The sequence below is a fragment of the Microcaecilia unicolor genome, chromosome 1, assembly GCF_901765095.1.
Source record: "Microcaecilia unicolor chromosome 1, aMicUni1.1, whole genome shotgun sequence".
In the NCBI taxonomy this organism is placed as follows: Eukaryota; Metazoa; Chordata; class Amphibia; order Gymnophiona; family Siphonopidae; genus Microcaecilia; species Microcaecilia unicolor.
Genome location: NC_044031.1, coordinates 461,465,305 through 461,487,580, shown reverse-complemented (window position 1 = coordinate 461,487,580; position 22,276 = coordinate 461,465,305). Strand labels below are relative to the sequence as shown.

Genomic DNA, 22,276 nt, shown 5'->3' with positions numbered 1-22,276 from the left:
TATATAGAAGTCAAGTGATTCAGAGATTCCCCTGATCATAACTTGCAGATCCAGTCAGAAGACATCAGTAATATTGCAACCTAACTGAAAACATTTCCTGCAAATCAGGACTGAACAATTCACTTTCTGCTAGTACAGTTGAACCTTTTTAGCTGTGCTAGATTAATGATTCACACTCACATGAGTGTCGAGTCATTTTCAAAAATTTAGTTCTACTAAAAGCAAAATGGATTGAATTGTAGAGCAATAAAGTTGTTGGGATAAAAACATTAACAATAATTGCATTCTTTGTAGTTGTGGTACTTTCACTTTTTATTCAAAAGGTATTATATTAGGCAATTACTTTTTTACTTTCACGTAGGTACATTTTTTTGAATGTATTCTTTACAGTACTCTTACTTAAGTATTAAAATATACATTTATTTTTACTTTTACTTAAGTACTTTTACCTAGTACTTTGAACAACACCGCAAAAAAGCACATCCAAAACCAGAGAAATGTCAGAAGGGATTTAGCGTTATTTTAAAGTCTGTGTGTACAAATTAGCATTTGCATGTACGTGTGCCCGGGATGTCCTGGATATGCTAATTAAGGAGTCTAACATAAATGACTTTCCTTACTCATAGAGAGTGCAGCACAATTGGCATCTTAAGGTCTGGTGCAACCCCCAAGTTCAAATGAGCACTTAACACTTACTCCTGCCTCAGAGCAGGTAAAGAAGCCTTACATCAATAAATGAACAGTCTTTTCTCCTGAACTTGAAAAATTCATCAGGGATTTAATAATTAAAAGTATTAATAACTGGGCATACAGAGTACAACCATTAATAAACCGAAATCAAACTGACTAGTGCAGTAGAGATCAAATAATGAAAGCATCAATGCTGTAAATCTAATTTAAACAGCCAAATAAAGAACCCTAGACAGCAGATTATTCTCAGAGGACCTATAAATACTCATTCAATTGAATATCTGAGATATTAAAAAAAAAAACCACACACAGGCTATAGCAGGCTGAAAAGAAGGTTCAGTGGAATTCAGCAACAACAAGTTCAGTGGATTCCAGGCCTGTGTTCCACATTAGATTTATTTTAGAAATGCAAAAATAAGTTGCAAATAATTTATGAGCCTTGGTACTTTCAAGAGACAAAGCTGCTGTATGCAAAAGATAGAGTAAAGTATCCCAGTACAATTCAGGTGCATCAGAGTACGCTGAAACTCCTTTACATGGATGCCTTTCTTTTGTGGCTAAGAGCAGGTTTGTAAGGTATGGTACCTAGCAGCAAATCATAGCAAGTCTGGGCATCCATTAAAGCGCAGAGGTAATTGACTCACTTAGTTGACTCACTTTGTGAAGGCAAATTTGCCATGAACTGACAGAGAATTTCTTCTTCCAGCTTCTGCTACAACTCGATTTCATAGAAAGTTCTAGTATACGATCCTGAAAGCTGGCCCAATTTATCCGTGAAGCTGTGAAATAAACTAAGATGGCAAAATATCAGCTTTTAAGAACTGTATAAAGCACTCAGCTGTGCCCATAGCTTCCATCAAGCACCACTATTCACAATATTTGAGCTTCTGTGCTCATTAGTTTTGTAATTGCAAAGACTGACCTTTAAGGATAAAGATTTTCTCTTTCATGTATTATTTGCTGAGATTTTTTTGTGCAAACTGCATCTTTTGTGCCAATTTAAAACTTCTTTTCATGCTTTACCCACACACTGTTTTTCTTTTTGTTTGGGGGGGCCCAATGTCTCAATCATTTCCAGAGTCACAGACTCTCTTAAAAAGAAGTCAGCAAAGGAAAATAATCATCCATGCCTGCATTGTGCCAAAAATATTTTTAAAATGTTTATTTTTTTCAACCATATCATTAATAAAGAAAACACTCAATGACTTGGGTTGATTCACCGGTGTGCCTGTTAGAATTTTCCCCCTGCAAGCTTGGATCACATTTGGTCTCAAAACATTAGAAAAGAGGGTATGTAGTAATCAGTGTGCTCCAAGAATCTGGAAAAAATAATGCTGCATAATCAGTTAAGATAGAGAAACAGAAAGGGAAGAAGGAATACTTTTAACTGGAACATGAAGCACTCAGGAGCCATTTTACTAAGCCACTTAGGTGCCTACATGCGCCCAGTGCGCGTCAATTTGGAGTTACCGCCCAGCTACTACATGACCCTTACGGTAATTTCCTTTTTGACGCATGTCTGCTACACACGCCGGAAAATAATTTTTATTTTTTGGCACACAGCAGAAATTGGGCAGTAATCATCATTCTATGCGCGTAGATGATTACCACATGGTTAACGCGTGAGACCGTACCGCTAAGTCAATGGCTGGCAGCACAACTCTCCTTCTTAGTTCCCCTACCCTCACCAACAACATATGCACCCCCCCCCCCAAAAAAAAAAAACAACCTGTGTCTGCATCCCTAATCTACTAATGCAAAATATGAATTTAGGGGGTCTTTTACTAGTGTATGTTATCTGCAGCAGAGCCCAAAGGAATAAAACAAGTGCTATCGCACATAACATGAGCTAATCTTTAGTAAAAGACCCCCTGAAAGGCCTGAGCACTAAAGGTTTTCTCCCATTTTGTTGCTATGGAAAACCCAAGGCTCTCACTTAACAGGCCCCACTGACAATTAGGGGGCTTGTGTTAAATCACATTAACATACAGTATATTTAGGGTCCCTTTTACTAAGTCGCGTAGGCACCTATGTGCACCCAATGCTTGTCAATTTTGAGTTACTGCCCAGCTACTGTGTGGCCCTTACAGTACTTTCATTTTTGACGTGCGTCTGCTACTTGCGCCAGAAAATATTTTTATTTTCTGGCACGCAGGCGGTAATCGGCATTTTATGAGCATAGATTATTACCACCCGGTTACCGCGTGAGACCTTACCACTAGGTCAATGGTGGTAAGGTCTCAGACCCAAAATGGACACGCAGCAATTTTCATTTTGCCACACATCCATTTTCAGCAAAAATTTTAAAAAGGCATTTTTTACAGGTGCGATGAAAAATGATTCTGTGCGTGCCCAAAACCTGCGTCTACACTACCACAGGCCATTTTTCAGCGCAACTTAGTAAATGAGCCCCTTAGCTCTTAGACTGTTAAGTCCAGTGGGACAGGGAACAACCTACTGTACCTGAATGTAACTCACCACTGAAAAGTGTGAGCTAAATATAAACTATCACTTCACAACAGGGGCATTAGTTCCTATGCCATAACTTTTTTTAAAAAATTTCCTGTAGAGTTCATAGGCTATTTGGAGGGCAGATGCTATTCTGATTTAATGTACATACTGATAGAGTGTACATGCTACAGAAATACTTTTTAGGGTATGACCTAAAAAAATTTAAGGGACTGCATATCAATTGATATTTTACTGTACAGACCAACATTTTTATTGGGCACATGGAATATTTAGCAGAGGAAAATGGTAACGGAATTCAAACATGCGTGGGATAAACATAAAGGAATCCTGCTCAGAAGGAAGGGATCCCCAGAAGCTTAGCTGGTGGTTGGGAGGTGCGGATAGTGCTGGGCAGACTTATACGGTCTATGCCAGAGCCGGTGGTGGGAGGCGGGGCGGGGATAGTGCTGGGCAGACTTATATGGTCTGTGCCCTGAAAAAGACAGGTACAAATCAAGGTAAGGTATACACAAAAAATGGCACATGTGAGTTTATCTTGTTGGGCAGACTGGATGGACCGTGCAGGTCTTTTTCTGCCATCATCTACTATGTTACTATGTATTGGTGCGTATCCCTACCAGGGACACATCCCCACTGCTAGCCATAGGGTATGACCACCTACAGCTTTTGTCATGTTCCTCATTTGGACATCTGAGAATGGAGAATCCTCTGTTTGGTTCACATCCAACATCCCTCCTTTCCCATGCCTACCCACAGTAATGACACCAACACTAACTGTTGCTAAAAGATCTGGCCTCTCAAGTCCCTGTGCTCTTTCCATATGGTACCCCGAACATGAAACCTATGCAGCACAACAGATTGACCATTTGTATGATTGCCTGCTTTTCTGCTCGGACTTATTTATTTATGCATATATATATTCCGCAAATACAGTTACAAACTGTTCTGAGCAGATTACAGTACAATAACGAAACCATGCACAGCCATTTCTCCAAAAACCTGCACAAACAAGGCAGCCTGACAGACCCACATTTTAGTTCCATCCTCATAGCATAATGGCATGGATTACATTTAATGCTGATATATCCAAATCTATCAATACAAAAAAAGAGAGAGAGAGAAAATAAATTTAACAAAATGATTTGTATGAAACAGAAAAGAAAGGGAATGTGAAAGGATAGGGAAAAGATCATATATACAACTAAAGCAGGTGCATTTTACAGCATTAATGTTAGAAAGAGGTCAATATTCAAAGCGATTTAAACAGCCAGAAATGACTCCTAGCCAGTTAAATCGCTTCGGCAAGGCTATCCGCTGATATTCAGTGGCACGTTACCGGTTTTGGAGTCCTTTTATTAAGGTGCACTGAAAAGTGTCCTGCGCTGGTGTAGACACATGTATTGGACACGAGGAGGTTCATTTTTTAGCGCACTTGCATAAAAGGCCCTGTGGTAAAAGGGGGGCCTGCAGTGATGTCGTTGCGTAGCTGACATGTGCCAAGGTCCCTTTTAATGCAGCAGGGAAAAGGTTGTTTTCAGCCAAAAAAAACCAAAGAAATGGCCCTGTGCTAATTACAGGGATTGGTGGGAGCCCTATTTAGGTGATGGTAGGGGCTTCCACCCTAACCCGATGGTAACCGAGCAGTGTGTGGTGCTGCCTGATTACTGCCGAGTAAGCCCAAGCGCTACAAAAATAAAAAATATTTTTGTCGCACTGAAAATGGCATGTGCTGGGGTTGTGAACTACCGCTAGGCTCCTGCGGTAGCTCGGCAATAGTCCTTAAAAAGGGGCCCTAAATTAAGGAGCCATATCAGACTGCATAAAACACAGACCTATTTTTATGCAGTGTCACTTAAGTGGTCAAGTGCTGAATATCGTACTTAAACACATAAGAGATAGCTAGCTGCATAAATCTGGATATTCAATGCTGGTGCCTGGACATGGCTTGCTATTATCCAGCTGCCAACAGCTAAAAAAAAATGTTCAAAGCTGCTGGCTGAATATCTACCCCCTAAACTCTTACTGCCCTGTTTACGAAGGTGTTCTAGTGTTTTTAACGTGTGCTAACCATGTAGATGCTCATAGGAATATTATGGGCATCTACATGGTTAGCGCATGCTAATGCTTAGCGTGTCTCTAGCGCGGCTTAGTAAACAGGGTCCTTAGAGCTCAGATTTAAATTCCAATAGATGCTTTCCTCATCCCCTTTCCCCACACCACCATAAAATATTACACAAGGTTAGCTAACAGCAGTATGGAATACCTACATTTCAAGGAAGAAAAACACCTTCCAGTTTAATAATAACTATGCTTACACATGTAGTATTAGATTCTATAAATCATGCCGAAAAAATCGGCACCAAAACTAAATACGCCTAGGCATGTTCTATAAAGGACGCCTAAATTTAGTCATACTTTGTAGAATAAGCGTAAATTTCAGCATAGTTTATAGAATATACCGAGCGCTCATCCACGCAACTAAATGTAGTCGTGGGCAGTTGCATCAAGTAAAATGGTGTATTTGCCAACGCCTACATTACACGTGGACTGGGTGTATTCTATAACAATGCGCACAGATTTTTAAAACACCCACGACCCACCCATTCCACGCCCTTGGCCATGCCCCCATTTCAACTATGTGACTTAAAATTTACATGCATCACGTTATAGAAAATGCTTAGAAAGCTCTGCATTTAAATCCTAATTAATGCCAATTAGTGTCAACAATTGCTTAAGTTGCAATTAATGGCACTGATTGGCTTGTTAACTAATCAAAGCTGTGCACACAAATCCAGAATACAACTGGATTTGCACACACATCGAGCTATATAGAATCCAGGGGATAACGTACCCACACATATAACACTCTCAGACATATAACACACACAAATTGTGATTCTATATAAAAATAAACTGGTATAATATGCCCACACACTATACAGTTTATTTTTCTAAAACATGCTAATTGTCAAGCTAACACATTTGTTTTCAAGGGCTTTTTTTAGGTTCTTGCAAGCATTATTACTGCACAAAACCTGCAAAAAAAACCTAAAAACCTAAAAAGAAAAAGGTTTAAAAACAAATGTGCAAATTTTGCAATTACCGCAACTTAGTAAAATTTAAATTAATGCTAATTAGAACCAGTAATTGTTAGGGCCCAATTATCTGTGCTAATTGGCTCATTATTCAATTAAATTCTGTGCACAAATTAGGCGCACACCCAAATTTATGCGCACAACTTTTAGTACCATTTATAGAATTTGGGTGCTAACATGTGCATTATAACTATATATTATAAACCATGCACAACCCCTGCGTGCTAGGGGGTCTTTTACTAAGCCTCGGTGGCGTTTTTAGCTTGCAGTAGAAATCAGTTGATAGTAAACACCGAGATCTCGGTGTTTACTGCCAGTTTATTTCTACCATGAGCTAAAAACGCTACCACAGCTTAGTAAAAGACCCCCTATATCCATAGTTGTGCTACACTGGTGTATTTACACTCACATTTATGCATCAGGATCTGCAAATAACTTTACACATGGCTCCAAAAAGCAGGGCGCAGTCATGGGTGGATCGGGATATTCCCAGAATTTATGTATGGTGTTACAGAATAAGAGGGATCCGCGCCTAATTTAGGTGAGAGAATTTACACTAGGATTCAACTGGTGTAAATGCTCATGTCTAAACTTAGTCACGGATCCTGATGCTAAACACTATTGTAGAAACATGGCCTATCTTTGAGCGCCGTTTATAGAATAGTGCTAAATGCTATTTTTTTTGGGTGCCATTTATAGAATTTTGTCTACTATACATGAAAATATAGTAGTCCAACATAAGGACAGACCATCTTAAACAAGGAAATTGTTTTCTGACTGGGTCATTACTTTAAAAGCAGAAGGGAAAAAATCCAGCTTTAACAGGAGAGGCCACTGTGAAATATATCCCACTGTATCCTTATTATCTATAAAACATCCAACAAAAAGAACCAAGTGAAAAATGGAAATCTCCAGAACAGAACTGTGTAAGGTTCTTGCCTGAAACCCTCAGAACTCATGGAGAGACAGCAGGGCTATACAAGATGCACAAGAGTAGAAAGAAAAATATAGTATGTTTTTCAAATGCTGTAGCTGCAAATGCAGGTGGACAGCTCTGACAGGAGCAAAGCAAAACAGGTTGCTAAATTAGTGAGCACAGTGCAAGGATTTGAAGGTGGAGAGAGATGGGGGTTTGTCCAACACATTAGTGTGTTCTAGAGGTTAGGGGCAGCAATAGAGGAAGAATGCAGGTGTGCGAGGGCTAAGGAAAAGGAGAACTGAGCAGGATAAGGACTGACAGCACAAACTGAGGAAAGAAACTGAAGGTGACATGAAAGGGAGACTTCTGCAAAGTGAAAGAGTGATAGGCTTCAAATGAAAGCTACAAATCTAAATGTAAATTGCAATGTGATGGATTAGACAGTGGAAGAAGCCAGGTGAGGAATACATGGACAAGCAGATTATGTGAAGATAATACTGGCAGAAAAAATATCTACTAATTGACTGAGTAAGGGAGAGGAAGGGCGACCAGAAAGAAGGTTACACTGAGGCCATAGGTTTTAGCAAAAGAGATAAGGAATAATTGTAGCAGAACTGTAAAAGAAAAATAATAGTGCATTTCTATCAGAATCTAAATGTCGGAAGTGGAGGAAGAGGAGTTGGAGTCTAAAAGCCTTCCAAGGCTGTGGGACCAGGGTCGCAATAGTCCAAACAAAGACAAAGTATGAAAAGGTGGGTTGAAAATGACAGGAGAGATCAGAAGTCTTGTTTTCAACATACTGGCAGTAGATTTTATACCATTTTCACAGAGAAAATGGCCCTTATAAAATTGTGCTGCTTAATATGTACGCATTTGACAAAATGGTATATACTTGTATGTATGCCATGTGTAGGCATTTCTGGGGAAGTAATTTGTGTGGAGCAGGGGAAGAGTGAAGCAGGTGTAGAATTCTGATGTATGTATATATCTTATAAAGCATGCAAGTACATGCACAGAGCACATTCACACATTTATATTCTCTTCAGAGAAGGTATGAATTTGTATGCTGCTGGGAACAGTTATGGGAGCCTGTTTTATTAAAGGTACATAGGCATCTGTGCTGCCTTTATAAAAGCAAAATATAATTGGTCCTTTTTCAAAACAGTATTTCTTCAGCAAAAAAGAAAATCTTTATACCACTTGCCCCAAAATCGTGTAAATTAGTGAAAAAATAACTTTGTCGTGAAGGTCTATTCTACTGTTGACAGCAACGGTTGCTTCCTTTCCGCCTGCTGGAACTCAGCACACACCTTTTGGATGCACAGTAGCTTAGTTCACAAGCTAACACAATCAAGTTTCAAGCTATCCAATCACTCTAAATCAGGGCTTATTATGATTGATTAGAATGTGGTGGACCAGAGCTAAAATATAAATCTTTTTGATATTGGAGATAAGGTTTAGAATCCAAATACATTATTTACAATGGTGGTTTTTTTTTAGTAATAGATGGTTTTCCCTCTTCCCACATTCTGTCCCTATTCTCTTTTTTATTCTTCTGCTAGTAATTATTGGATAGAGTAATTCAGGTAACCTCAAACAGTTCTTTTATCTGACACAAAAGGTGAGTAAATCTGAAAGCCAAATCCAAACCCATGGACATTTAGCAACTTGACCTAATTTTACTCAAGTTGTTTAAAATTACCTAAAATTCAGAAAGTCATTAAAGACTCACCTATTCGGAAGGGCATATCTGAATGACCCAACTTAAATGACTCAACCCTGCAACACTACACTATTAAAGATCGTACTGGACATTAATGAACTCTTTTACCTCAACCCAACTTGATTGAATCTTATCTTCCCTATCCCAATACAACATTTTGTACTGCACTTTGGGAAGTTGATCACCCAACCAAGTGATTGAAGCAACCCAACCACTCTGTTGGTTGCCTGTCGACTCTCCTCGAAAGAAGACGCCCGCGCAAGCCAGTCGTCTAGATAAGGGTGGACTTGAATCCCTTCCTTTCTGAGATAGGCCACCACTACAAGGACCTTGGAAAAAGTCCGAGGTGCTGTGGCTAGGCCGAAGGCATCGCTTTGAATTGAAAATGACGACCGAGCACTGCAAAGCGAAGGAAACGCCTGTGGGGAGGCCAAATTGGAATGTGTAAATAGGCCTTTTTGAGATCGAGAGACGTCAAAAACTCCCCTGGCTGTACCGCTGCGATTACCAAGCGGAGGGTTTCCATGCGGAAATGCCGAGCCCGTAAGGACCTGTTGATGCACTTGAGATCTAGCACGGGTCGCCAAGAACCGCCCTTTTTTGGCACCACAAAATAAATGGAGTATCGACCACACCCTCTTTCTGCTGGGGGTACAGTACAATACACTACAGCATTTGCAGAGTGTTTGTATGTGACTCCTGAAGCAGGCGGTTTGTCCACTGAAGCACAGACCCGTATTAGTTCATTATCGTTGGTGCTACAATAAAGTGATTTTATCTGCAACTCCTAAGCCTGTGAGTCATGTGTCATCCTCTACTTCTTTGGTGCTTCCCTTCTACTAAACTGGATTAAAATTTACAGTTACCGTAGCTTAATGTGGGACTACAATCTGTGGCAGCTGTACATCTTAATGTGGCAACCATTGGGGGCATTTCCACTATTTTGTATTGCAAGTCACGTTGACATTCATATTAATTTTGTATTGCAAGTCACTGCAGCCCAACCAAAGCTATTAATGCATGGTACCTGCTCCTGGTTAACATGGAAGCATACAGCATCTCCCATTTAGTAGGTGGTAAGTGGTCCCTTGTTTACTCTGCATTAGGCAGTTAGCGCATAGTAAGTGCTGCCTGTTAACTGCCAAACGTATTGCATACCCACTCCTTCCCCATGCCATGCTCCTAGCACAAACTGCACTTAACATGTAGTTTACTGTGTGCTAACTGCGAAAATACCACAAAGCCCCATAACGTTGCTCTGCGCTAGCAGTTAATGCTGCATTAACCAAGTGTTAAGTGCTTAACACAATAGGGGCCTAGGCCTGTAACTTTATCTTTAAAAAAACTGGCACAAAACCTGCCAAAATTGAAATTGCAATGTGGCCACATTCAATAATGCCAGCTTGGAAGCAGATGCTAACTATACACTGGAAGTATGCATCAATGTGTGTATTTTATATCTTAAGCTCACACTTTGCAACTCTGCCCATGGTCCACCCAAACTCAGTGGTGTGCTGGAGCAGGCTCTTACGGGCTCGCGAGAGCCGTTTGTTAACTGACTCCCAAAATGTGGGCTTGGGCCCCCTCCTGAATTCTCTTTTACTTTGCTGGCAGTGATGCTGGCCCCACCAGCCAAGTAAATAGACTGTTGCTGCTGTTCCCTGCTCCTTGTTTCTGGCTCTGAGCATCAGGCTGGGACTTTTCATTCAAGCGCAAGAAGGTTCCATCATGCTGCTCAAAGCCAGAAACAAGCAGCAGAGAATAGTGGCAGTCCATTTATTGGCTGGTGGGGCTCGGCAAAGGTATGCCTAGCGTGCCCGCAAAAGGGAGGGGAGAGAGAGGCATGTATTCCCCCCTCCCCCAAAATTTCTATGCCCGGAGAGAGAGCCCGTTGTTAAAAATTTACCAGCACACCCCTGCCCAAACTCCTCTGTATACACCTATGCCCAGGCTTCATAGAAGCATGTTCCTACCTGACATAGCTCATACTTATATAAGAGGCCTTTTACATGTATAGAAAGTCATAAACACATGCAAAAAAAATATGTTTCTATAGTTTTATGTGTATAAAGTTTTTTTTCTCCCATCTGTAAATGGCTTTATTTGCACGCACGTAAAAAGTCTCATAAAATTACCCCATGTCTCTAGCTGTGGATAATTTAGGATGGCTTATTGTCCTAAATTAAATCACATAACTATATGAATTGCAGCTGAATACTGCCGCTATCCATACAGTTAGACATTCTGCTCACATACTAGCCTAACTCTACCCTGGCACTACCGTATACTGATATGATAGTTAAACAATTTTTCAGCAGAACTATACAGTTAATATTGGTGAAAATCCACAAATTGTGCATTTAGCAGTGGCCACTAAAAGTCCCTGTGAATATTTTATCTGGTAGTGTCTGTTCAGAATTATCTTATCCAAAATTTTGGATGGCCCTAAAGACTATTTTATTCCAGAGGGCCTTCGGGGATCAATCAACCTGCTATCAGTCGCACAGCACCATGAATTTACTGACCCACCATATTTATAACTCTTGTAATTAGGACTTTACTATTCCTTTTTCTCTTTTAGATTGTAATGATTGAATGGTTATTATCCTTATAATGGCATTCTTTTTCTACTCCAATCTCTTTTTAATTTTATCATCATGTAAACCACTTTGTAATGCTTGCAGGAAGGGCAGTATATCTAATTAAATAAACCATAAACCATATTGTCCCCGGTCATGGGCTGTCACTACAGTGACAAGACTAATTTGAAAGGGGGGTATAACATTGGGAGAAATCCCCAGGTATTTGCTGAGCATGAAGATCCATGGCACTGCAGCCCATCCAAAGCTAGCTATGATTGAGCTGGTACCAGAAGGAGCAGAAATTGCCACACAGACACACACACACACAAAGTAAATAGGAAAACTTTGCTATTTTCTACAGCTTTTCCACTACTCCAGCAAATCACACACTGAAAGAGCAGCCTGTAACCTCAAACTAGCATGTTTAATGGAAAGTTTGAGCTGCTGACACCGGTAAAGTGGTTATGGGCCCACTGTTCCTGACTACCCACTTACTCAGCATCACATTTGGTTCCCATTAGCTAAGTTATAATAAACAAAACAAGAGCCAAGTTTTTAAGTTTCTTTACCAGGCTCTACCAGATGCAGGACTGTAACCTCATTCTGTTTACATGTTGTTCAGAGAGCAACTTAAAGACATCTCTCAGAACAAATGAGCGCAATTGACTCTGGGAATTAATGTGGCTGATTAACACATTGGACAGCCAAGCTATGAAAACATCTTTTTTTGTACATCCCGGTAATTGCCTCAATACCCTGAATACTCCTATGTCAGCAATTAGCAGTAGCGGTGTTTTATTAATCCATTAGATTTCTGATGCAGCACATTCTTAGACCAAGAGATAATAGAGACTCATTTGTTTAAACTTCAGGATTAGCCTCTGATGCATGGTGCCACTGAGCACCATTACCAGCAATGGTATTAGAATAGCAGACTGGAGCATAAAACCCAAGGGAGGCCAGAGGCTTTAGAAGTAGAGGTGAAATCCAGCCCCCAGTCTCAAACCCAACGTTGGTAAAAAATTACAACTCTCAAATAACTTTCAGGAGAGACTGCAGACTGGTTAGCACTGCAAGCACATTATAACAGCCACCAAAATCCAGTATTTATCATTTTACTGTATTTAATAAATCAGTAAGCAGTCATCCAAAGCAGTCTACATCGGTTAAACGCACATAACATATAAATCAACACAATCATACAATAGAAAATGGAAGAATGCCCTGATGGAGCAGTGAGCTTTAAACCAGGGAAGTCAGTGTTCAAATCCCGCTGCCGTCCCTTGTGACCTTGGGCAAATCACTTAATCCTCTACTGCCTCAGGAATAAATGTAGATGGTAAAACCTCAGAGACAGGAAAATACCTACTGTGTCTGAATGTAACTTGCCTTTAACTATTGAGAAAGGTGTGAGCTAAATCCAAATCACAATGTATACAGATCAACAGGCCCATTCCTACCCCTGTTGATAACCCTAAGGCTGTTTTCTGTACTGTATCAGATTAACGTCTTCATACAATTGCAACAGAAACGTATTTCACAAAGTGGATGCTGCAATCGAAAAAGCCCTGGCTCATCAATAAATTCAACACCCGCCTGGAAGAGACATTCACCAATAAGACCTATGATGAACATAGCTCCTGTCATTGGCAATATCAACCCTGAAGTAACATTATGCAGGGTTTGGAAGGTCAATATTGCACTAAAGAAAATGCCATAAGACTAACCAACTCTGATGAAACACATTTTTTTTTAACTTTAGATTTTTATTGATTTTTGAATAAGCATAACAACAGTCAATCATATCCCCCCACCCCCGAGAATACAAGTCAGGGAGTCCCAACAACATACAAAACAATGCAAAAACCCATAACCAATAACTCCAGTAAAAAATACCTCGACTGTATCAACAAACAGTACAACACCCCTGTACCCCACCCACCTCTCCCCTCCACTCTGTCCAACCCCCACCCCATCCCCCACCCTCCCACTCTTGGAGTTTATACTCAGATTGTGCTAGTGGGGTTCTTACTTTAGGATTATGCAGAAGAACCACCTACTATAAAGCTTGCTACCTGGAACTATAGTCCTCTGTATTACAGCGACATTCCCCAGAACCACTCAGCCGCTATTCAGGCCCTCAAGAACTCAGCACACGATAGCCTGCCAGTGTTGAGAGTGTAAGTCACCCTTCCCCTTCAGTTCCATTGAAATCTTCTCAAATCTCCGAATGTCACAAATAGTTCCCGTGAGACCTCCCTCCTCTCCCTCCTCCGTCCAAGATCTAGCTATGGCCATTTTAGCTGCCAAAATCAACAAGTTGAAAACACTGTTTGTGACATCCCCCCTCTGGTGACCAATGGTTGCCGGCATCCAAAAGACAAGCCACTCCATCATCTGCCAAATGTTCCCCCATCCGTTGTGTAATCTGTGCCCACACTATTTGCGAAAAGGTGCGAACCACCAGGCATTCCCACCAAAGATGTTCAAAGGACCCTATTTGGCCACATAATCTCCAACACATACTGGAGGCATTCCTGTTAGTTTTGCCACTCCATACAGGCATCCAGTAAGCCCTATATAGAATCTGACATTGAAGTTGACTGTAGTGAGTAATGTGGGAGCACTTATGGGCATAACTGTACGCTTTCTCCCAGTCTCCTGAGTCCAATGTAACCCATAGCCATTCCCCCCACCTCCTCTCTGCTTCAGATCTCCAGGGTGAGTGTAGTTGACTCAATTATTTATAGAGGCAGGAGAGGAGTCTGCTGCGGGAGCCCGATTTAAATAAAAAAACGTTTTGTAGGCTCCTGGTGCAAATTTTCCCTTGCATCAGCTCCTAACAGAAAATGTCTTCCCTAGAAATATTGATAAAAAGGAATCTTCGCTTTCATAATCTCTTGCAACTGTTCAGGCGCTAGAAGCGTCACCTGACTAAAGAGATACTTACAATAGGAGAAACCCAGCTCTCTCAGATGAGTACTAAAAGGAGCAAAGTAACCTGAAGACCATGGTTGACAATCCTTAAGGAGACTGTGTGGGAACGTGAACCCCCTCATCTTACATTGTTTGTCACCCTTACCCACATTTCCCTTAATGGCACAAGAAATATATGGGAGCTGACATCAGGATCACACTCTCACGTACCCCTCCTGTAACTTCCCCCAGCTCAAAAATCGAGGAAGGAAACAAAAATAATTTCTCATAGGGAACCCATCGCACTGACTGATCCTCTACATAATATTCCTGGAGGGCCTTAAGGACAGCTGCATGATAATACAACTTCAGATTCTGGACCCCACACCACCTTCTTTCTTAGAGAGATGTAAAGTCTTCCACCACACCCTAGGTCAACCAGGGCCCCAAATAAAATTCCGCTATATTGTATCCCTAATCTGGAACTGACTGCTCGTAATTCTGAGAGGCAACTGCATTAGTCCTTTACACACCTTTAAGAGCTCTAAGGTCCTCTCAAAGATCATCACTATCTGTACCCTCATCAAAAGAAATTGTACAATGTAATACTCACCGGCGAGCATTCTCAGGAGAAGACCCCACGCTCTGTAATTTACTCCCAGAGGGTCTACGTATAACTCGAGACTACCTCTACTTCAGGAAGCAGGTGAAAGCCTGTCTCTTCTCCCAAGCTTTTAATACATAGGGTGACTGACTATACTCTCATTCTGCACCTGGACTAGCTTGCTACACACACTGTAACCTAGATCAGTTCCTTATCTCTTGCTTAACTATACAAAGAATTTGCCTTGAGTTTAGCTAACCATCAAATTATCCCAACTGACTCTGTACCACGCATCTTGCTCCCATCATATATCTGCTCTTAGTCCATCAGCTATATGGTAAACTGTATTGTAGAAAATCATTAGCATCATATCTATTATAATTGGTTACTTTACTATTGTTATGCTGTTAACAAAATTGTAACTTTATGTTAAACTGTATCTGCTGGATATAGCCTTGGGTGAATCTCTTCATAATGGCGGTTAATAAGTCCCAATAAATACATAAAAAAGGAACTTAGGCAGAATCATCATACGAAGCACAGCCATCCACTCCCACCAGGACAACAAAGGAGGGAGGAATGACCTAATGGCTAGTGCAGCAGGCTTTGATCTAGGCAACCTGGGTTCAATTCCCACTGCAGTTCCTTGTGACCTCAGGCAAGTCACTTAACACTCCATTGCCCCAGGTAGCAAAAAAACAAAACAAAAAACTTAGATTATGAGCCCTCTAGGGACAGAGAAAGTACCTGATTATATAATGTGTACAGCACTAAATACATCTAGTAGAGCTATAGAAATGAATAGTAGTAGTAGATTTTCATGAATCCATGTCCTGCTGAACTTTAGTGAGTCTGTCATACTTCAACTGATACAGGTCAGAAGTATGACTAGACAGGACACTACACAAGCACAGGAACCCCTTGGCTGCCAGCCCGCCACTATAAAGGGGAAATCAGAAAACTCTGAAGGAGCCACATTAAACAACAGTCTCCATTTTGTCAGTATTTATCAAGAACCCAGACACTGCTCCAAACCCCATCAGTTCTGTCAGTAAGTGGAGCAGGGATTGTTGAGGATTTACAGTAAAAATTAAAGTGTCATCTGCATAAAGCAATAACTTATAGGAGTCTCCCTGAACCAAAATTGGAGCAATAGAAGCCTGATCCCGAACGTGAGCCACAAAAGGCTCAATTGCTATGGCATACAGTAACGGAGATATTGGGCATCCCTATTTGGAATCCTTCTCAAGGAAAAGGTTTTCCAACCTAATCCCATTAACCAAGATAGTACTGGTCAGCGCTGAATACAATGAATGCACCCAGGTGTCATATGTCCCTTCCAGCCCCAATGTGTACATTAAATGAAACAAATATTTCCACTCTACTCTATCAAATCCTTTTTCTGCAAATTGGTATCTTACCCCAGCACAGCTGAAAAAAAATCTATATCTATATATATTCTCTTCCCACTTCACCCCTGATGAGCAAAAGAACCCCAGGATTCCTCCCACCCCAAATATATATATGTAGACCTACACACACACAGTGCACTCCATTTAAGTGCATGTCGGATAAGCGCATGCTCTGTTTAACTGCATGCCGTACTTCAGTCCCGTTTTTGACACCATCAATGTCTATGGGGACAAACTTCGGTTTAGCGCACCACTGATGTGCAAGATTCACTTATATGCATGGTTCAAGACCGCTCCTCTGCAGGAAAGACTCCCCATAAGCATGCGCATGGAATATGGAAGCCGATTGGCGCGTGACAACCAACAAGATTTCAAATTTACTGCCTCTTTGCCACAGGCAGAATAAGCGAAAGAATGTTGTTAGAGCGTACACCGGGGTCGTCGTCGTGGCGGAACTGTAAGAATTTAACACTGGCTGAATGAATAGAAGTTCTTAAAAAATTAAAGTCAAGCATCTGTTGCTAAAGAATATGGTGTCAATCCCAGTCAAATTTCACATATCTTGAGGCAGAAAGACCAGCTTCTGGAAGACTAGCAAAACAATACAAATCCACAATGGAAATGAAAACAGGCGAGAAAAGCTGAGGATGTAGAAGATGCTCTTCTTCGGTGGTTTTCTCGAGTCAGGAGCAGACAGTTTCCTGTCAGTGGTCCACTGCTTATGGAGAAAGCTAATCAGCTAGCTGAAAGTCTTGGACTAACTGAATTCAAAGCCACTGTTGGATGGTTGGAAAGATGGAAGGAGAGGAACAGCATAAAATTCAAGAAACAGCATGGTGAAAAACAAGACGCTGATGACTTTGGTGCTGAAAATTGTTTTTTTTCAGTTCTTCCTACCATCTTGAACGAGTTTGCACCTCGTGACATTTTCAATGCTGACAAAAACAGTCTCTACTGGCGAGCGATTCCTGATGGAACACTTGCATTCAAACACGCCGAAACTACTGGAGGTAAAACATCGAAGGACCGACTGACGATCCTCCTTTGCTGCAATATGGATGGGAGTGAGAAGTTGGAACCCCTCGTCATTGGAAAGAGCAAACAGCCCCATTGATTTAAGAAAGTTAAGCGACTTCCTGTGTCATACGGGGCTAATGCAAATTCATGAATGACTGGGGAAATTTGGAAGCAGTGGCTAAAGAAGTTAGACACTAGAATGTGGGCACAAAAGCGTCAGATTTTGCTCCTTTGTGATAACTGTGCTGCACACAGGGATGATGTCAGGCTGTCTAACGTCAAGGTGGTCCTCCTGCCACCAAACACTTACCCCTCTGATCCAACCTATGGATCAGGGCATAATAGCCAATTTCAAAAAACATTATTGGGCTCTTGTGCTACGTCGTCTGATGAGCGTTATGGATGACCAGACTGGCAAGGATAAACGTGCTGTTGAACTGGCTTGTAATCTATCACTTTTGGATTCCCTACATATGTAGAAAGAAGCCTGGAATCATGTTACACAGGCAACCATTGTGAACTGCTACAAACGGGCAAGCTTTAAGGATGTGGCGAGGGACGAAACAGATGCAGCTGTTGCAAACGCGTCAGATGAAGAGGTTATTGACATCCCAGCCGGTGTTACTGAAGAAGAGTTCCATCGCTACGTAGCTGTTGATTACAATCTACAAACAGCTGAAGACAGCACTGATGTCGAGATATGCGCCTACACGCAGGTAACAATGGCTGATGATGGAACAGATGACGAAATGAGCAGAGAGGCAAGTACTGGTGAAATTCAACAACCTCCTCCTGTCACTTTTGCAAGAGCGCTAGAGAGTCTCAACACTGTGCGGGCCTATCTGTAGGCCACTGGATGTCAGTGCTATGACAGTTTTTACCGTCTGGCAGATGTAGTCTATGGAACTCACAGACCCAAGATTGTACAGAAGACTATAACTGATTATTTCAAGTAAGCCTAATGTCAGTTAACGGAGACTGTATACTGTATGTATAATAATAAACAGTATTGTACATATGTTTATGAGATGTCAAGCTTCTTTGGGTAACAACGGTTAAGTGCACGCTCTGATTAACTGCATGCATTTCTTTGGTCCCAGACCTTGCACTTAAGGGGATTGCACTGTATATATATATATATATATATATATATATATATATATATATTTCCCCCCCCCCTTCCCACTTCACCCCTGATGAGCAAAAGAACCCCAGGATTCGTCCCATACCTTCCTAAAGTAAGAAGCAGCCATACCTCCTACCTTCCTGGTATCCAACAATATTCTAAGCCCAAGTCACTGGGGGTATTATATAGGAGGGATATTTTCCTGTTTTCTGATCAAGAGTGATAGGCAAAAGTATGAATTATTTTTGGCAGTGGGAGGGTAAGAAGGAATGAGGAAGTGGGGTAATTTTATTTAGAACCAGGTGAATCAAAGGAGGATCAGAAGCAGGGGATAATAGAGAGGAAGGAGGGGGGTTAAATGAGTTTATCATTTGCATCTACTGAAGGAACTGGGTAAGTTATATATAACATGTAATAGATCTATGTGCTAATTTAATCACTTTGTACAAGTCATAAGGGTTATGTCTGAACTTGTGTATTAAGCTTAGCATTAGGTTACTAAATTGCTAGTAACCTAATTGACACCTAGAATAAAAAAATGTTATATTGTGGTCACTGTTCAAAAAATTAATGTACAACAACAATAAAAAAAAATTTAAAAAATCAATTGACATTAAATGTAACTTTGAATGATCAAATGGCAAAAGCAGTGTCCTCCTAACAGACTTTCTATAGTTCACCACAATGCTCTCCTGCCTAGGATCTGTATTTCATCAACAACCTGCTGTCAGTTTAAACAAGACTAACCAATTAAAGTGCATTTCATTACTGTTAAGCACCATGGCCTGCACAGCTCCTGTCATAGACTGGTGGACAGATGGCCACTTGAAACTAAAGACTAATAGCACTTTTTTTTTTATATATTCCTGGGTGTAATATTCAGCCAGTAGCAGTCAGAGATTTTTTTTTAAACGCAAACGCTGAATTGTGGCTGGAAATTTCGTGCCAGTACCCATCCTGGTACCAGCACTGTATATTCAGGCAGTCAACAGACTATACAATTTTGAATGGAGTGGAACAGGAAAATGCAATCGATTTGTTTGCTCTTTCAAAAAGTACAAAGGCTAGGCAGACAACACTCAATGAAGCTACATAGTGGCACATTTAAAACAAGTAGGAGAAAATTTGTTTCACTCAACTTATAGTTAAGCTCTGGAACTCATTGCCAGAGCAAGTGGTAAAAGAAGTTAATGCAGCTGGGTTTTAAAAAATGTTTGGATGTGCTCCTAGAGGTAAAGTCCATAAACCATTATTAAGGTATACCTGAGGAAAGCCACTGCTTTTGAATAACTTAATCAGATATTCAGCAGCAGTACCCAGATAACTACTGGCAGAGCCTAGGTAGCTTCCGTCACTGCTCACTCCAGTCCCTGACTGCCTGAGTACTAACCAGATACTGACATGGCAATCTCCCTGGATTTTCAAAGGCACTATCCATTTATGCACCACTGAAAGTCCATAGATCAATAGATCACCCAGGCAGCGGAAGATGATTGGTTAGGAACGTCCCCTAACTGGTTATCTCCCGCTGAATATTGTCCCCTCTTTATGAATTACATTTACTGTTTTTATTTTTGAGAACATATAAAAGTAAACCACACAATACAAAAGCAACACTTTTATACCAGCACTCTTTGGTACAAGGCAGATCCTCTGAGCAGTCAAAAAAAAAACAACCCCCCCCCCCCCCCCCCCCCATGTGTATCCTTAAGAATCATGTCTTCCAGTTCATGTCTGCCATTGAACATAAGTGTCCCAAATTCTGTTAAAGTTCAATAGCCTGTTGTGGTGCAGGGCCACAAGCTTAGACATGCGACACACAAAATCCATCTTGGCCAAAACCTGAGTTTGTCTAGGAAACACTGGTTGTTTCCAGGCCACTCTAGCACTAGTCTGGCTGCTGTAGTGATATGAGTCGCCAATTTCAAGAATTTTCCAGGAAGATAAAAATTCAACAGTCCATGGTTTTGGTCATTGGTCTACCCAATATATCGATCAACAAACCAAACACCATATCCCAAAATGGTTGTACCTGGGACAGGTCCACCAGATGTGCACAAATATACCCTACTCCCCACGTAGCCGCAAACATGTATCCGATATAGCCAGATATATAAGTTTCAACCGTGCTGGGGTAAGATACCAATGGTAAAGCATTTTATTGCCATTCTCCACCACATTGCTAACGATGGATATTCAGAACAAATTCTTAAAGATCTTATCCCATTGTTTAGTATCGAACTGTCTCCCCGAGAGCCCCTCCCATCTAGAGAGATAAGTGATAGGGTTAGCTTGTTGCTGTATCAGTGTCCTATAGAATCTGGAAAATACATCTCCTGATGCTTGCCCCATTCATAGCCCACTCTAGATAGGTTTCCTCTTGCTTATGCTACTGACTAGACATCGCTTAATGAAGTCAACAACCTGCCTATAACAGAAGTGATCTCAAAGTAGCAGCCCATATTCCGCTTCTAATTCGGAAAAGGGTAATACCTGGTCCCCACTCAGAAAATGCTCAAGTTGATAAAGCCCTTGGGCCTCCCAGACTCTATAATCATGTCTGTTCCCCCAGGGAGAACCCCTCTGCCACAGAAAAAGTCATCGCTCTAAAATATCACCTATTACGAAGGAGACCTGACCACATGTTAAGCCATAAGGTAATAGTGATGAGGACAAATGGATTAGCCAGTTGTCTCTGGGCTTTCAGCGTTGGTAAAGATAGCCAAGGCAACTGGCCTAAAGGTACATCTTCCAGTAGGTCCTTTTCTATTTGAACCCAACTCTTGGAACCATCCTTCTGCCAATTTAACAATCCCCACAATTGGGCTGCAGTATAATAGTGCTGGAAATGGGGCACCGCCATCCCCTCCTTAGCTTGCAGTTGATGCAAAGTTGCATGCTGAACTCTAACACCTTACAATGAAAATTCAAAAAAAAAAATCACTCTCTTAGGAAGAACTGTGAACAAGTACACGAGCTTGGGAAACATCATCATTTTAACTCCAACAATCCAGGTGACCTTCAAGTGTCCCCAGCAATTGATATCCTCCCATATGGTCTTTATCAATGGGAGGAAATTAGCCTCATGCAACTCCCTATGATCTGCTGTTAATTGAACCCCCAAATAGTATATAGTGTGTCGGGTCCAGTGAAAAGGGTTTGTTCGCTGAATTCAGTTCTTGTCCTCATCCCCAATAGTGAGATTCAAGATAAGTACAAAAGTACATAAGTAATGCCACATTAGGAAAAGACCAAGGGTCCATCGAGCCCAGCATCCTGTCCACGACAGCGGCCAATCCAGGCCAAGGGCACCTGGCAAGCTTCCCAAACATACAAACATTCTATACAAGTTATTCCTGGAATTGTGGATTTTTCCTAAGTCCATTTAGTAGTGGTTTATGGACTTGTCCTTTAGGAAACCATCTAACCCCTTTTTAAACTCTGCCAAGCTAACCGCCTTCACCACGTTCTTCGGCAACGAATTCCAGAGTTTAATTATGCGTTGGATGAAGAAAAATCTTCTCCGATTTGTTTTAAATTTACTACACTGTAGTTTCACCGCATGCCTCCTAGTCATAGTATTTTTGGAAAGCGTGAACAGACGCATATACTTCTATCATGTCTCCCCTCAGCCGTCTCTTCTCCAAGCTGAAAAGCCCTAGCCTCCTTAGTCTTTCTTCATAGGGAAGTCGTCCCATCCCTGCACCTTTTCCAATTCTA

At 41.1% G+C, this 22,276-nt stretch overlaps 1 protein-coding gene across 12 annotated transcripts in view; it reads right to left on the bottom strand.

Annotated features, from left to right (window-relative positions):
- PTPRM (protein tyrosine phosphatase receptor type M) overlaps positions 1-22,276 on the bottom strand; it is a 1,370,833-nt gene that overhangs the window by 1,194,406 nt on the left and 154,151 nt on the right. The gene's annotated exons all lie outside the window — the stretch shown is intronic.